This window comes from Ctenopharyngodon idella, chromosome 9 (assembly GCF_019924925.1).
Source record: "Ctenopharyngodon idella isolate HZGC_01 chromosome 9, HZGC01, whole genome shotgun sequence".
In the NCBI taxonomy this organism is placed as follows: domain Eukaryota; kingdom Metazoa; phylum Chordata; class Actinopteri; order Cypriniformes; family Xenocyprididae; genus Ctenopharyngodon; species Ctenopharyngodon idella.
Genome location: NC_067228.1, coordinates 13,984,314 through 14,003,276, shown reverse-complemented (window position 1 = coordinate 14,003,276; position 18,963 = coordinate 13,984,314).

The following is an 18,963-nucleotide window of genomic DNA, read 5'->3' as shown; positions in this document are numbered from 1 at the left end:
TTTAAATGAATCAGATCATTTTTTTAACTACTCCATTAAAATGAACTGGCTAGCAATCTGACATCCTATTTAAGAGAGATATATTCTAGAGCGTGTAAGCACACTATTCTGTGTTTGTGGTCTAGAATGGCAGAACGCCATTGCAAAGAGAAACCACTAACACACTCCCACATATACACACACACACTCGCACAAATTATGGACAGACAAGGCTCATCATGGCAAAGAGAGAAAAAACATTTCAACCAGAGGAAATGTGTTAAGCTGCCATAACACATACTTCATCAAATACACACACACACACACACACACACACACGCATGCACATGCACACAGAACACAATTAAAGGCCCCAAATCAGAGCATATATCCTAGATACACATTTAGACTAAATGTAATGAGTGCTGCACAGAAATTACCTGCAATCATATTTTCATAATCAATAAATATAGATTATGCAAAGATGAAGTGCTGTGGTCTTAAAGACATAAAGCGCATATCAAGACTCAGTTTAGCTGAACATCCTGAACATCTGAACAGTCCTCTGATACCATACAGCAGGAGCAAAGGTTTTACAGACCTATGCCCTAGATTCATTGAATATAAACATTTCCCCAAAGATTTTCTTTTGGAAAAGTAAGGCTGGGATCTAAAGACAGGAGAACAAAGCGATCAAAACTCTGAAGAACAAGGCGAGTGAATCTGACAATTGTGAATTTGAAAGCTGTGTTTAAATGATGTAATGGATTTGGTGGTTGACATCAGTGCAGATCAGGTGAATATTTGGACAAGGGATGTCAAAAAAAAGCCTTTTCTTGTGTGAAAGGTGTTTTATTGGTGGTCTTTTTCCAGCATGAGCAATTTTTACAGTATAGCACATAATGGAGGAACAAGACCTGACGACAAGAGAATTAGTCTACAAACTAAGCTAACAATAATTCCAAAAGTCCAAAGCCAAGACTACAGTCTCTCATAGCCACCCCTTTTGCTTTCCTTGATACCTTTGCACAAAACTAGCCAATCAGATTGCTGTTTTGAGAAAGTTGTATTTTTATGTGCTATATGCATCAGATAGTTAGTGAAAAGTCGCAGCTGACGATAAACGGGGAGTCTTTTTCTTAAATTTTAGTAATCAGTAAAAATGTAGGCAGGTTGCTTATGCCTCAGCATATAAATAATCAGTTTTGTTGATACATTGATTTGAATCACACACTTTGAGATGGATGAGGGGTACAGAGATATAGAGAGAGAGAGAGAGAGAGAGAGAGAGAGAGAGAGAGAGAGAGAGAGAGAGAGAGAGAGAGAGAGAACACTGTGGTTGCATTAGATTCAGGAAACTGCCAGGGAACTTTTGGAATCCATCTCTGTCACTTCAAATGAATTCTTGTCCAAGATGGCAAAGATGGATTACGTGTTGGCAGCAGCGTGACAACAGAGCATTACTGATCGAATGCACATGCACACACGTTTTCTTTTCTATGGTGGAGACTTTTCATTGACCTCTATTGTTTTCATATAATCTGATTCTGAGTTAATGATATTTTACATCCCCTAACCTTCCCACAAACCTGCATTTTTACATTTTTTATTAAAAGGCATTTTTTATTATGAACTCATTTTTTTGGCCCTTCACACATTCAGATTATTTGTGGAAGAAAATGTTTTAGTTCATTATTGCTTGTAACAAATATACAATTATCTCATAGCACTGCAACTGGAATATTTGTTCTTATATGAAAATACTGTTCAAAAGTAAGGAGTCAGTAACTTTTATTCAGCGAGTATTGAACTGATTATCCATATTAAACATAAAAGTAAAGACATGTTGCATGTTACATGACATTTCTATTTCAAATAAATACTGTTCTTTTAATATTGTTTTTAACATTGACAGCAATAAGAAATGTTTCTTGGGCACCAAATCAGCATATGAAGGATCATGTGACACTGAAGACTAGAGTAATGATGCTGAAAATTCAGCTTTGCCATCGCAGGAATAAATTACATTTTAAATATATTTCAATAAAAATTGTTATTTTCAATTGTAATAATATTTCACAATATTACGTTTTTTTTTTTTTTTTTTGTACTATATTTTAGATCAAAGAAATGCAGCCTTGGTGAGCTGCATTCTTTCACAAACTTAAAAAGCAAAATTGTATACAGACCCCAAACTTTTAGTATAGTATATGAAGTACTGAATGCTTTTCTGACACATAAATAAATATTTATACCTATGTACCGATATTTGCTGTTAAGACTACCGTGAGATTTATACAGCTGCTTATATCTGCTTAGTGCTTTGACATTTCAGATGTAATGATATTAAAGATGCATTACAGCAGATGTCATGAGCGCCAAGGAAGGTAACTATTAATGGCTTGGCAATAAAAAATCGGAAAATTTTGACATACTGTAAACGCACACGTATTCAAACATACAATCAGCAGAAATGATATAAACAGCGACAAATTTCACATATCACACACTGAAGTAAGCATGTGTGTAGGGAAAGGGGTCTGATTGATGACTCCAATTGTGTAAAATTACAGTTAATTAACACCGGATGCATTTATACACTCGGAGTGCACTCACACTTAATGCAGATAAACCAAAGATTTCAATTGTTTTTATATGATGCTATTATAATGACTACAGACTAACCCAAACCCTGTGCCTAAAAGAACACATTTGCTTTTTAAAAAAATCTTTTTTTTACTTTTGAGTACATCCCTAAAGGGATGTTTTGTCAGGTTTAGTTAACGATTTTGTCCACAAAATATAGCTAAGTAAATACACACACTAAAAGAAATTCAGCAAAGCCAAAAAGGCCATTTCATTGTGTGCAAATGAACTGACTTTTCTGTGTATTTGTGTGTGTGTGTGTGTATGATCTCTCTGACTTGGCTCTTTGACTGCATCAACAGTCGCCTGATCTGGTTAATCACTCACTGCTCTCTGTCTTGTTTAAATAGGCAGACGACCAAAACCCTTACAACATTGACTGCAACTGTTGCTACAGGCCGCTGTCTGCTGCTAGAGAGAAAGAATGTGAGGGAGAGAGAGAGGAAGATTCCTTACTATTGTAACTTTATTTTTCTTACTTGCACAGCTTTGGAAATACAAATGTGCAGTGCAGCAGCCAAGAGTATAAGAGAGGGTGGAAACGGTCATGTGAAACCAAATTACGGCTGTTTTGGTGCAAAGAGCCTTGACTAACATGATAAGTGAACCTCATGGGGAGGAAAAAAATGAAATAATAAAGAATTACGATATGACCCCTGTAAAATCTCATAATGATGGACATCATTAATCATCTGTGATTGCTCAGCTAATTTCTGCTGCGAACAGCCCAGATCAGCTGTTTGTCTGGCCTGGAAGTCTGTGTGTCGACCCAGCCGTCTTTATCTCTTCAGACTGCCAAGGAATTTAGATTGAACACACACTTACGGGCGGACATACACACCCTTCAGACACATACACAGTGACTCGCTACAAAATCACGCACACTAAACTGCATTCTGGATTCTCACGTCATGAGAACAGACGATTCAGACACTTGACCTTTTCGACCAGACTGAGGTGACCCTAGAGGCTCTTCTCTCAACTGGTGTGTGCGTGCGTGTGTGTGTGTGTGTGTGTGTGTGTGTGTGTGTGTGTGCGTGTGCACAGTATTTCTATTTATAGAAATATTCATAATTGTGGATTGGAAATTTCTACTAATGTGTTTTCTCATAACTGTCCGAGTCTGTGCCAGTCTATACATTATAGATCAGGATTTATATTATTGTTTGTACACTGTTCAAAATCAAAAGTATCAAATATTTAATAAATAAATAAAACATATAAAATATTACTCTTTAAATGAACTGCTCTCTGTTTTAATATATTTATTCCCCTGATGGCAAAACTGAATTTTCTTAAATATGTTCAAGATGTTTGATAGCTTATCTTAATACTTCATCAGAACATAATTTTCTATGATTTATAAACTGTTTTCCTCATGGGGACCAAAAAAATGTCCCTACAATGTTAAAAATGTCTGGTATTACTATATTTGTGGGGACATTTTGTTGTAACAATGTAGGGTTAATAAATCATTAATGATCTACATGATGTACAACATGAGTCAAATACATTATGTATATATTTATTTTGTTTTATGCATTTTAACGAGAGAGAAGCATTTACATTATAAAATATTTGAATATTTGTAAAAACTTTTTTTTTTTTTTTTTTTTGGTCCACAAATGAAAGTCATACAGGTTTGGAACATCACAAGGGTGATTATATATTTAGGTGCATTATTCCTTTAATTACCCTATATCCCTGCGTCTGCTTCAGGAACATGTAAAGCATAATTGCATTTGTCAGAACTTCACTAAACCGGTGCGTGCTTTAAAAATTTTCAAATCACGCTCCGGATCTGATGTAGAAGCCAATATGTAACTTGGGCGGCCTCTCTTGAACGCGTTTCGGCCAATTACAGGATCAGGGTAGTGCACGGAAACCGCTGGGCTGCAGTGTTTAGCGTTTCTTTCTCTGACTTAAACTACTGCACCTTGCTTTTACAGCATGAATTCACATCGGCTGTACTGGTGAGAAAGAACAGAGAGATTTAATCAACGGAGGGAAAGAAACAGACAATAACAGAGGAAGGAGAAAACGAAATGTCCCCCGTTGCTATGATTGTACAGTAATTAGACATCTGTGGGACGTCTGTGAAGTCATGACGCGCCCTGTAGCGCGCACACACACGCGCATACACCCCTGTAATCTCACGCATGTAATGGAGGGAAATAATAACGTGTCTGCATTGAAAATGCTTGGAGATGGTGCATTAGCAAAAGAAAATGGAACACAAGTGCATGTGTGGTTGCTAAAAGCTCGAGGATAATGACTGCTGCTGGAAATTTAGCAAGGATCTTCAGGTTTTCAATCAGGTTTCAGATATGACAGAATCAGCAGGGCTGGCGTCACGGGGGGCAGGTGGGGGGATTTTAATGATGAAATAGAATACTAGCCTATATGATGTTTTATTAACAAAGTTCGGGAGGAACATATTAAAATTATCTATCCAATCAGCATGAGAAGAGGCATATATATATATATATATATATATATAGCCTATATATATATATATTGTTTCCCATACATTAACTAGACTGTGGCGGCTCGCCACATTCTAATTTGTCCCGCCACAGTCTCAAAATGAAACGGGAATTAGGCTTGTTGCGATATTTAAATAACCGTCTGATAATTGCGCTCTTTTATACGACCAAAATGGGAGTCATGGCGCAAAAAAAAAATAAAAATAAATAGACTAGCACCAATTAAGTTTTCGTGTACTATATTCAAAGTCATCTGAAGTCATTTCATAGCTTCATGTGCGGGACAGAAGAATATGTAGGCCTACATCGTTAAATTTAAGTCACGGAAACTCGTCTTCCCTCCGTTGCAGCTGTCAATCATTTTCTGTTCAGCGCTCAAACAGCGCGTCACGTTCGGTGATGACAGTCAGCACGGTAAAATTCTCCAATATGATATATTCCCATAATACTTGATATGTAGATAAAGAGCTGTGGATTTGCATAAAATGACTTTAACTTGCTGGAGTTTATTGTTGTTTCTGAACGATGTCATCATACTGGCTACAGTGTATCTGTTAGATCGCACAACACAGGGACTATGAATTGGCGTCACAAACACAATAACTGGAATTTAAAAGTGAGAAGAAATTATATGATCAATAAACTGTTAGATGTAGATATACACAGGGATTGTGCCGTGAACTTTTCAATGCGCAGCGCAACTGCGCACTGACTCCATATTGCTTTAAGCACATCATTCTGCACCCGAGATACGCATAAGCGGTTTGTGCTGCTGTGTTTTCAAGTGTTTCATATTATCATGGTTTTGCACACTGAACGATTATTAATAGCTTATTTTGTTCTGTCTTATCTATCATATCTTGTTGTCCCATTAAAAAGCTGCACAATACCCCCGGACCCCCCTAGAGGGACCAATTTGTCCACCCACCACAGTCTCACAAAATCCTGTGGGAAACACACACGTACACGCAGCTGACTCACCTATGTTCCTAGACAGTTTTCAGCATCCCCGAATCACTTTTGGCTGCTTCCCATCACAGCCAGAGGGTTTGGGCCAAAATACCGAGCTCGGAGCCCTCTTCTCGGACAGCATGCCAAATACGCATACTTTAAAAATAAAAAAAAAAATAAAAAAATCTAAATTGCAAAGTGCATAGACTTTCTAGCATTAATATTAGGCTATTATAGTAACATTTTGGTTAAGGACAGTCTGTTTCGCTGTCACATTTTGATTGGCACCGTACATTTGAAACATTAACCTACTAACCTACCATGCCACGAAGAACACAGCTCTACTAAGTACTTTTAGACCACAATAATTTATTAGTATGGGGTGGGGCCTCCTTTTGCAGCCAGTACAACATTAGCATTCTTGGGAATGACAGATACAAGAACTGCACAGTGGCCAGAAGGGTTTTGAACCATTCCTCTTACAGAACAGTGGCCAGGTCATTACGTGATGCTGGTGGAGAAAAACGTTTCCTGATTCGCTCCTCCAAAACACCCCAAAGTGACTCAATAATATTCAGATCTGGTGACTGTGCATGTAATGGGAGAAGCTCAACTTAACTTTCATGTTCATCAACGGCCACACCTTCAGGGTACAATGTTTGAACCATTGGGTGCACAAGGTCCTCCAGAATGGTTCGGGAGTCCTTGGCAGTATCCATCAAGCACAAGTAGTGGGCCTATAGGGGATGCAATGATATTACAGCCCAAACCATCACTGATCCACTCCCATACTTCACTCTGGGCATGGAACAGTGCAGATGTTAAGCTTCTTTGGGGCTACTCCACATTGTAACTCTCCCGGATATGGGAAAGACAGTGAAGGAGGACTCATCAGAGAACAATACATGTTTCACAATGTCAGCCCAAGATTGTCTTTGCTGGCACCATTGAAATTGACGTTTGGCATTGGCACGAGTGACCAAAATTTTGGCTATAGCAGCCCGACCATGAATATTGACTCTGTGGAGCTCCTGACGAACAGTTTTGGTGGATACAGGAGAGTTGAGGTGCGCATTTAATTTGGGCAGCTGTGGTTTTATGTTTTATGGATACAATCCAGGTTAGTACCTGGCCATCCCTTTCAGACAACTTCCTCTTGCTTTGACTCCTGTTGGATGTTCGTCCTAAGTAGTGGTATGTCGACATTACCCTGGACACCAGGACAGCAAGTCTTCGTGGTGCACCTCGACGAGCACCAACAATTTGTCCTCTTTTGAACTCTGATATGTCTCCCATGTTGTGTGAATTGTGCTATTGCTCTGCAAATTCAACCTTCACACTCTGCTCTTCCGAGGCTATATAGATGTGAAACCTTCAAAACTATATTGGCATGCAGCGTTTCAGTTTCATTGTCTATCCCCTGTTTGGTCCCCAATGAAAAATTTTGAACATATACACCATGTCTTAAAGAAAGACTCACTCAGAATATGCTTTAGTGTTCTTTTTTGGGTGCTTTCCTTTCGTTTCTCTCTCTTCCTCTCTCTTGTTTGAATCTATCCCAGCATGCTTGAAAGGTGCAATTACCTTGGCGATGCTGCCACAGCAACCGGTGGCGAGACGCTTATTATGCACGGCAGAAATAGATCTGATTGGCCAAATGAAGCACTCATTAGCTCCCTGTCACTCTCTCAGCGGCCATTAACGCTTTAGCTAAACTGACCATTAAATGAAGCTGCTCTCCCTCCATCTGCCCCCGCTCAGAAAGATGAGGACGGAGGGATGTGGGAGAGGAAGAGACAGAGAGAGAGGAAAACTCGTAAGCAGACAGTTTGCATTCTGTTTCTCGTATTTCAATTTGAGACTGTTTCACGATAACAGAAATAAAAGGGGAAAAAACAGGATATATATATATATAGAGAGAGAGAGAGAGAGAGAGAGAGAGTAAAGCATATGAAAGAAAAAAATATTTACATTTAGCTTTAGAACTAAATGTAATATTGTACACATCTTTGTATTTTCCACCAAATTTTTTAAATAGATGAATTATTAATGGGAAGACCTCTGGGTTGGAGTATCATGCTGTTTGCTTAGAAACATGCTAACAAAAGTTTTAAAATCAGTTGAGAGTTGAATCTGCAGTTCTATAGTTCTGTGATGACATATTTTTCTAGGTCAAAACCTACAACATGAAATACATCAGTAATACCCCCTTGTGAAGTTTTTACTTGTCTTGAAAAAGGGGGTTGCTAACAAGTGGTTGAATGGAACTACAGAGGTTGTCAGGGACGTTAAACGTCATCACACTGAACAGGAAAACCTATCTACACACTAGTCCACTTTCACAGCCTAGTTGTGTTTAGAATCGCGCTCTTGCAAACTTTTCTAACTCACTTTCGAACTTTTTTTAAATAAAGGCTGAAGTAGTCTGAACATTAATGGTGGTGAAGTCATGTGACCATGGTGTAGTTTGTTTATAGCCTACCGTTTTTACTTCTGCCAATGTTCTGACTTCAAAATTCATAAAAGTTGTTTTCAAGATTATTGTGATGAACAAAACGTGTTATTTTCCACAATAATCCCAAAGCCAATGGAAAATTCCTATTGGGTTTTTGTCAAGGTAACCAGGGTGATGTTAACTATTGAGTTGGCCTACAAAAATACGTCATCACTGCAGCTCTCTATTTGTGAGGTGCAATGTGGAGTTGCTACAGTAAGTATATAGATTGCTCCGAATCACCTTATCAGTTTCCATTTCCAGTTTGGATGTTGGTATAGAAGACAGCTGCCAATGTAGACAGTATTCAGCAAGGAAGCTCACTAGGCTGTGGAAAAGAGCTATTGTCTGTAAACACACTACACCTGCGACTCACGGTTAGCACACAGCCGATGCTAATCAAATCTCCATAATGAAGAGATTCACTAAGTGAGATTTTACACACTTTTAGTCATTGGACATGGTGAGCTTTATTTAACGCATGATTAACCGGTTGTTTACTTCTAATACAGCATCAGAAGAGCATAAAACGGCACAGGGAGTGGATTTCAGTGTGAGAGGCTGTGTATAGCGATGTTTCCTGGCCATATGTAAATACCTTGAGCTTCTTTGAAGTGCTTTTTTTTTTTTTTTTAGTTGAATTGCATGCGTGCATACATGTGTGTTCCTCATCAAAGGTATTCAGGTGGATATCTGCTCTCTGTCCATGTCAAAGTTTGTTGAAGAAATACTCCTGCATTTTCTGGTCTGGTCTGACTAGCTTCCTGAGGGAGGGAGATGAAGGGAATAATCGAAAAAGAGGCCACATGTGCTGTTAAGCTAATGTGTTAGACACCATTTAACAGACCATTTGCCCATTCAGGGAAAGCAGAATTACAAAATGTAATCCAGTCCAACCTGGAGAGCCACAACACTGCACCTGATTGCAGGACGAGGTCTCAATACACTACTCACATAAGATACAAACATTTACCTGATGATAGAAAAGTTTATTTCTTTGGTAAGTGGTTGAATTGTTTTTCTTTTTCTATCAATGAAAATTCACTGATAAGGTTTAAGCTATCGGCCACATATCCACAGTCACTGTAGTTACACATAACAGGGCGCTAGCACAACAAAGTATATTAAACTCTAGCTATTTCCCTGTTTTATTTTTAAAAATATTTTTAAACCCAAGAGTCCAAATTATTTTAAGTCAAAGGAAAAGAGTTAGAAAACTCAAGTATATTGGAAAGTGATTAGCAATTTGTTTGCATAAAATATGCAAACATTCCACAAACATCCAAACTTTTTCCTTGTGTGAGACATACAATTAATCCCAATGAACATTCTTTGGTCTCTATTTGGCACATATTTACACATGCTCCCTCTTACTTACACAAATTCCCATATCAACATTCTTTTAATACTTTACATGTACATTCTTGTCTTTGCATCAAAATAATAATAATAAAAAAAGGTGATTGGGACACTTTTTGCCATTAATATGGCTTGGAAAAAGTGTCCCAATCAACCTGAATTCACCCTATAATGTGCAGTATTTCAGCATCTTATTTATTAAACATCTGCAATCCAGACAGGGTTCTAAATGCACAAAAATAGTATTTTATTTAAATTAGGACATTACTTTTTAGTGCAAACACGGCTCTTCTGTAAGTACATTGTTATTGATTGCTTATTAATGATTGCACCTTATTCACAAAATGTAATGCTATTTGCCTGCGACAATTAACACAGATGGAAACCAGGAGGTAAACAAAATGTAATTTAAAAAAGATGTATGTGTATTTTCTATTGACCACAACAGCAATTATTCATCAGATTCTGGAGAAGACAGTTATAACCAGGCAGAAAAATCCACCATGCAATAAATAAAAAATGATAACAATAATGATGCTGCTTAAGATGACATCAAATTTTGAGAGATCTGTCAATAAAACTCTAAGATTTACACTCGAAAGGAAACCACAAGTGATATTCCCTGCTTAGATAGAAACGTTATGCTTGGAAAATGTTGAACTTCAGTGCAAGGTCTCCACAGGAAATCAATCAATAAAGTAATTCATTTCCACAACCAAATATGACTGTCAAGTTAAAATAAAATAAGTATTTAGAGAAAACCCATGTCAAAAACACTACTGGAAATGCGTCATGAGGCAGTGGGCGGAGCAATCTTTACTCCTCATCCATCAATCATGTGTACAAAACAATCAGTTCCTCTGTCTGCAACATAATGAAAAAATGTTGGATCAATCCAGTTAACCTCTGTTTCCGCCCGAGCAGTCATAGAAATCAAATCTATTAAATCAGCTAGAGGACTGAGCAATTCAAAAGATTAGAGGTTGTCAAGAAATATAATTCATTACCCCACTTACTCATTAACACTGAATATTATATAAATAACCAGGCCCAAACTTAATCATTTTACCATTAGCTAATGTCAGTCATTTGGACTGCTGGAATATATTCCAGTCAATATCAATTACACAAATCTTAACGGAATATCAAAGAGGACTGCATAACATGTTCTTTGAGCCTGTACCTATCTGAGAACAGGAAACATGGTGAGGAATAGTAGCTTATACTGCACCACAAATCTCTGGGGTGCCACAGCCCCGTCCACGGGCAGTCACACGGTGCATGAATGTTAGTAATGGCGCTGATGGAAACGGTGTTATTTCAGGAAATCTAGCAGTTCAATCTTTCTGTATTTCTGTCATTTTAAAATGTTTAAACCGGGCAGTCTAAACACTTTGCTGTTGTCAATCAGCGTGTGTCTTGCTTTCATTCAGCTGTATTAAACCAATATTAACCAACATTAAACTTTCATACATGTGATATACTGTTTCCCATGATTTTGATTCCAGTGTAAATACATTAATGCTCCTTTTAGTGGTATGCTAGATGGTTATTCAATGATGCAGCTTCCTCTTCAGCATAAATACTGGTCAAAATAGGTGAAAATACCCAGAATATAGTACCGTATGGCAGTGGTGAAGCTTTTTTTTTTTTTTTTTTAAGGTAGAAGGCATTAGATATTTTTTAAATGACTTTAAGACTGTACCATGGTATATATATTTAAATATATATATATATATATATATATATGTGTGTGTGTGTGTGTTAGATGAACATAAAAAAAAGCTATTAAGCAAAGCTACATATGCTAGATGTTAACTGCAAAAACAAAGTGAATTATGAGCATATAAGTTTTTTGGGTTTTTTTTAAATATAGTATTTAAATATAGTTTTGTTCTTTAATAAAATAATGGCCTATAAATTTGGGAAAGCCAAACTACCAGAGCTAATGGTGAGCTTGAGGAAATGAGGTTCTCATTTTTAAGTTTCCTTAAGAGGTTTTTCTTTTGACTTGTTCAGCTCTTTAATAGAAATCTTTTACAATGTGACCATTATGTCTTTTTTCCAGCTGCCTGTAATTGTATTTTAAGCCCTCATTATTCCAACCCAGTCGCACTTCAAGGTTTGAGTGTGATAAAAAGGTATGTTAATTAAAACAGCGCTATCCCAAATTCAAGCTGTCTTTATCATTTTCTTTTCTCTGTCTTCGCACCCGGGTTTTCGCCCATTTTTACCACTTTTTTCCTCATCAGGGAAAGTTGTTTGCAGTTTGAAACAGCCTCTGTATGCTGTAAAATGGAAAAAAGAGAGAAACCAAGTGAGAAAGCGAGTTGAACAGGTGGGAGGAAGAAGCGTGGTGTCGGCAGGGTTCCATAATTCCATGCTCGTCTGGCTTTGAAGGAAGCAGCACAGCTGGACGGAATAGCGGCAATGCCTTATGTCTTCAGCATCTCAATGGAAATGCTTTCGTATCGTCTCTGCGGTCCAAAGATGAAATTAAAAGTGTTGCCCGCTATGCACCAAAAGTGAGCTACAAATGGAACATCTGAAAGAAAAAGAGATTTTGAATGAGTTTGTGACTCATTTCAGTGGGCGAGAGAAATAGAGGACATAGTGGGGAAAGACATTTTTAAAACAAGAGGTAGAGAAAGTTTCAGAGACAAAGTAAAGCTGGAGCTGGAGGTGCAGCAAACCTTGTGACCCACAGAATACCAAAATGACAGCATCAATCTGGCAACAGAGCTGCTGTCTGTGAACTCTGGCCGACAGCAGCTATGACATCAGCATCAGATCTGATCACTCGTGATAGTTTTGCATAGACAGACTTTTGACTATCGAGACAAAGTCTGTTCCACTTTACAGCAGATTCGGGCCAAGAGCCACCCAGTTAGACAGGGAAAGACTGTCTGACCACATGTAAATCAGTCAACCACAGTTTGTTTTGTTTTCGTGAAACATTTAGGGGTAGGTAAATCTGAAATCAATGATAGCACAATAACAGACCACCATGACATTTTTTTTTATTTCTATCATAACAGCTCTCAGAAGAGTTTAGCATGATAATAGATATGACAAGGTTATATATATATATATATATATATATATATATATATATATATATTAGAGCTGCACGATTTATCGCGATTAAATGCGTCTCCATTTGAAAGCCAGAGGGCACTCTTGCATAGAAACTTAAAATATGCCCTGCCGCAGAAGTAGATAACACACGTCATATTACTTTAGCTGAATAAACAGAAGATTGAAACGCTTTGATTGATTAAACATGAGTAATAAACACGACTGCCTTATTCTGTGTAAGAAGCCTCGTCATCTCACAGAAGGATGCTCAACTGTCGTTATGAAGTAAGTTTGGAGTAAAAACATGTTATTAAATGTAGTCTTTTGTTGGACAAGATGTTAATAAATGCTTCTCATTTCTAAAAAAAAATGTTTGACGTGTGTTGCTTTTTCAAATGTACATTATAAGCGACTCAAACTCGCAGTGCTTTCAGATGGATTAGCATTGGAGCCATACTTCATTGACAAGCTGCGCATAAAAAAACATTCGCAGCCTTTGCGATTTCATTATCGCACTAAGAATCGTGTTTAAGCGATAATTGCGTTTAAGTTCAATGTTATTTTTCGTATCGTGCGATAAATTTTGCAGCCCTAATATATATAAGACATTATATATATTATATATAAGACATATAAGACATTTAATACATACAGTAAATTGCTTATTGGTCAGCCACTCTTATTGTGATTTTCACAGTAAAAGAAATTCATAGAGATATGCTGCTTTCCCAGTTTCCAACTGCATCCTGTTCATTTGTCTCAGAGCTGACCATATAGACAACCTGTTTAATCAATACCGCCACAAGCTCGTTTCACACAGAATGCTGTCTTTGAATCCAACACTTTCTGTTCCAGATGATTTACTGCTCTCTGTCAGTCTCAGCGCTGATTCTTCCTGCAGAACGATCAACCTGTCAACCACTTCCACATCTCCACCGGCAACCCTGCCTGAAGAACAGTCATCCTTTATGAGCCTTCCTTGGGCGTCCCCCATCTCAACATCACCTCCACCCCAGAGGAAACAGAAGGGGGACGGATGGAGTTACAGTGGCCAGGCGGGGAGCAGGTGACCTGGGCTAGCAGAGGAACAGCCTGCTGGGGCTGAAGCTGGAATCTGGAGGTTCAAGCTCAACAGTGAATAATAACCTCTAGACTGAACAAACAGCAGGAGAGAGAGAAGGATGAGGTGGAAGAATGAGCAAAGAAAGAGAGAAAGATAATGATGATGGTGCCGGGCTCTTACAATAATAGCATTTGTTAAATTGTCAAAGTTGCAATGAAACAGAAATAGTGACATATCTTTTCTTAAGTATTGTTTCATACATCTGAGTGAAACATATTATCGAAATGTTTTTCTTGTTTCTATCCATTGGTTGTTAATTGAATTTTGAATTTTGGGCGTTGCACTCAAAAATGAGTGCGTACTTGCAGTCGATGAAGTGATGGGGTTTAAGGGGACTAAATTAATGGAGAAGTCAGGTATATATACATGGATGAACTTTTCTCAGTACTATCAATAATGTGTGACCCGTGCTGGCAAAATGAGTCGGAATGCGCATGGGCTAATTACAAGCTACAGGCAAAACAAGTCAAAAATGTTGATTTTGGTCGAATTTGAGGTTTTCACAAAAAATTCATTAAGCCCTCATCTAGCGATCCAAATGCTTCAAATAGCAATGAAACATCTAAAAGTATCTTTATTTGTATGTTTTCTGAGAGGAGTACCTTTCCTTTGTCCATGAAAAATGCTGTTTTTCTCTGCTCACTTCACCAATTGCGCTTCCCCTCAGCAACTTCCTCATTAGTCCAAGTTTGGTATCGTTTTAAAGTGAATCATTCCAACTTTCATTCATTCATTTCATTCATAGCAAATTTTTGATGGCATGAGTCTGAATCAATGAAATGTGATTTTCAACTCATGCTGATGTAAACAAATCGATCTTACTCGCGCTGACTGACAGATCCGAAGCACCCCAAAGAGATAGCGATATACACATATAAACAGAATTACAGTACTTCAAAATATTGAAGTAAAATATTGAAACAAAAAGTTGAATATATATATTTTCCTATAGATATTTGGCTTTCACAAGGTGTATGCCAAATTAGATGTTATTAACAGGGATTTTAAGGTATGGTTGCTGCTAGGTGATTTTGTTTTTGAACCTTCAGAAAGCTTTAACTCGATTTTTCTCAAAATTGACTGTGCTGACTCTATCGATTTCAAACAGGTGTAGCTCAGTCATTTGTTCTCTGATTCCAACAAATCATACATCAATTTGGAGTTTTTTTAATAGAGATAAAATAAGTCATTTTTTAAAATTTGCTCATTGTGACTCATTTTGCCAGCTCGGCTCACATATGCATTTATAAGATAGGGTGAATTTTCATTTCATGCCGACTTTAATTGCAGCTAGGAAAGAAAATCATAAGCAATATCTCATACTGAAGGTTTATTTTCTGCACCACTGCATCACCAAATGGAAAAATAAAATGATTGTTTTCAAACAGGTTTCCCAAACACTCCCCCTGTTTGTCTTTGGTTGTACAATCAGATAGTCCCATCCCTAAACCCACACTAATGGCTGAGCCAGTATTTCTGTGTCAGGCTCAAATAAACAGATTTTGAAAGCACCACAGAGCCACACTATATGTTTACAATTTTGTGTTTACAACTGGGATAAGAGAAAGTACTTTAGCACAATAAATAACTGCAAATCTTTAATTCCACTATTGCCCTTAATATCACAAATGCCACAATTAGCCAGTCTCTAAGTAAAACACTACTTATTTTGGAGACTCAATATGAGTTGTGGTTCACATATTATCAGCTCTAATGAAAAAAAAAAAAAGGTTGCACTTTATTTTACAGTACGTGCACTTACATGTACTTACAGTATACTTAACCAAGAAAGTACTGGTAATATAAGGTAAGTACATGGGTTAAGGTTAGGTTTAGGGGAAGGTTTAGGGTTAGTACCTAGTTATTACCCAGTTATTACAATTACTATCATAAGTACATAGTAAGAACATGGGGAACAGGACTGTAAAATAAAGTGCTACCAAAAAAAAAAAAAAGTTGTGATAAGTAAACTTATAATTGTACATTTTCCACTAAGGTAAGTTATCAGAATATACCCAGCATCTCATTTAACAGGCTTGGAGAGAGTTTCGTGACTGGAAAGATCAGAGGATGGGAACTGTATGCTTATGTAAACACAAACAGTTCCATCATTAGACGGTCACATTAGAGCGCTTCAATTTCTTTGACTTCACTCTCTCAAATTACATCAGATAAAAAAACCATCTATGTTTCTTGCCATCTTTCATCAGACTATCTTTCAATTACTTATTTAATATATTCACATGCTCAAACAACGATTTGACTTTGGCCAATGGGATCATTTATAATGGGGTAATAAAAAAAGTAACTTTCAATAAAACATTCCTTTAGATTGTATTGTAATGGAGAATATGCTTACTGATGTCTAAACAGAATTCCCTTCTTAATTTATATACATTTACTCTTGAGATGATGTCACACAAACACAAAGAGTGGTCTTTCTTTTCACTCCTTTCTTTCATTCTCTTCTCCAATCCCTTATTTTGCAAGCTTATCACGAGTTACGAAGGGCACTGCCGTGCTTAAGAAAACAAAGTCTGTCTGGCCTCGTAATAGGCCGTCACAGTAGGGCTCTGCTGAAGGAGGTGTCATCTAGAGTACACCAGGCAGCACGTCTGCTTCTCATTCTATCTATTTATTTATGATCCAGGAAGAAAGAGAGAGAGAGAAAGAAGGATAGGTTAGGGTTAAATGGATAGTTCACCCAAAAATGGAAACTTTGTCTTTATTTGCACACCCTCATGTCGTTCCAAACCTGCTGCTCTTTTATTATACTATGAAAGTGGATGGGGACCAAGAAAGAAAGTCACACAGGTTTGGAATGACATGAGAATGATAAATGATGACAGAATTGTAATTTCTGGGTGAACTATTAATGTAACATTAGTCTTTATAAATCACTAGCGCTCACTAGACTTAAAAACACTGAAATTCCCCACCAGGCATAAGGAACGTCACCTGTGTCGATATGTCTACTTTGCGGTCAATATTTTCTGCACCTCTAATGAAACGACAGTCCCAGTGGCCGTTTAGGAAATGTGCATATTGACTAAACCGTAGCAGTTCAAGATACTTGACTTTTCCTGTTCAAACTTCCAGAAGACAGTGAATATAAATACTGACCTGGTTTTTAAAAAGCACGCATATTTACTGAACTATTTCTAAATTTCACAGATGGAGGAGAATGAAGAGAGAGAGAGAGAGAGAGAGAGAGAGAGAGAAGAAGAAGAAGAAGAAGAAGAAGAAGAAGAAGAAACAGAAACAGATCAAGGTTAGTTTTGAATTTAGGCTTTGAATCTATGTAAATGATCACAATTCAGTATGCAAATAAAAACAAGACAAAAGACCAATCATACTCGGTATTGTAATGTTTAGCTTCACTGAGAAAGCACAGGACAGATTTCCACAAAGGCACAGTCATTCTCTCTCACTCTCTTTCTTTCAGTCCTTTATTTAGTCTTTGTCATGACCATGAAAACCACTAAACCACCATGCACATACGGTGGACATACATTTAACACAGCTGGGTGAACCTGAGCAAACAGAGGTTTACTAACATAAATAAGCACAAACCAAAAAGGCCCTTTGTGTACACAGAAGCCAAACAAACACAGATCAAATCAAAGCCACAAAGCTAGTGGAGAGACCTGCTGGTAGATATACAAAATAGCTCTCAGTTATCATTCATCATGGTCAAGAAAAATAAAACAAACATATTTCATCTCCATAGGCTGATTACTGGCAGACATGAAGATAATTTTGTGAGGTTGTGTTGTTAAGCACCATGCATTGATTTGGTGTGTGATGAGAAGGTGTCTCACTTAGGGTCCATTTTAGGTGGGGTAAAGATTTTGTCCTTTAAATGAATGAACTGAATTCTCAATCACATCAGCATCACATTTATATAAGCACAATTTCCTCCTTAATCAAAGAGATAATGACACTTCTCCTGAGAGAGAGAGCGAGAGAGATAGATACAGAAAGACGAATAGTGAGAGACAGACAGCGATAGGGGGCCAGCGGTTTGTTTAGCACTCATTAAGAAAGCATTAGTCGTGCGCTCCGAGCTTTGATTACATTTTGGCCATGAAGTGATGGACAGGAAGACAGAGATAGTGTGTGAAAGAAACACAGCCCACTGTTTTCACCACAGCCTAGCAAGAGTTTGAACCGTTCTTTCACAGATGATCCACGCCAAATATGCTGACACCAGATTTGGAGGGGCTTAGGCTGGTCGGGGTCTCAATACTCTGATTATTTCTCAAACTTAAAGTCTTGGACTTATAATCTTAGACCTACTGCAGGGATCCAAAGAGTAAAACTTTTTGGTTCAGGTTGTTCTTTTCTTTACTGTTAAGTAAAACTTTGTCTTTTATAAAGTTATTGACTTGCAGTTAATTTACGTGACTATACAGTTATTTACGTGGCTGAATTGAATATGATTTATGAGATGGATTAGTGCTGTGGTTAGAAAAAGGTGTATTAAATATTTCAAATATAAAAGCACAGCACTTCTGACCAATTTGAGCTATAGATTTTTTACACTATAGTTTGGAGCTGTTTTAATGTTAACATTTTTTGAAAGAAGTCTTCTGCTCCCCAAGGCTGCATTTATTTGATCAAAAATGTGAAATATTATTACAGTTTATTTAAAATGTTTTCTATTTGAATACATTTTAAAATGTAAATGATTCCTGTTATATTATTCATGTTAATTTTCAGCAGTCATTACTCCAGCCTTCAATGTCTTACTGAAACTTTTGAATAGTATATTCCAATTCCCATGAATAACAAGTTGTGACCCTGGACCACAAAACCAGTCATAAGTCACACAGGTGTATTTGTAG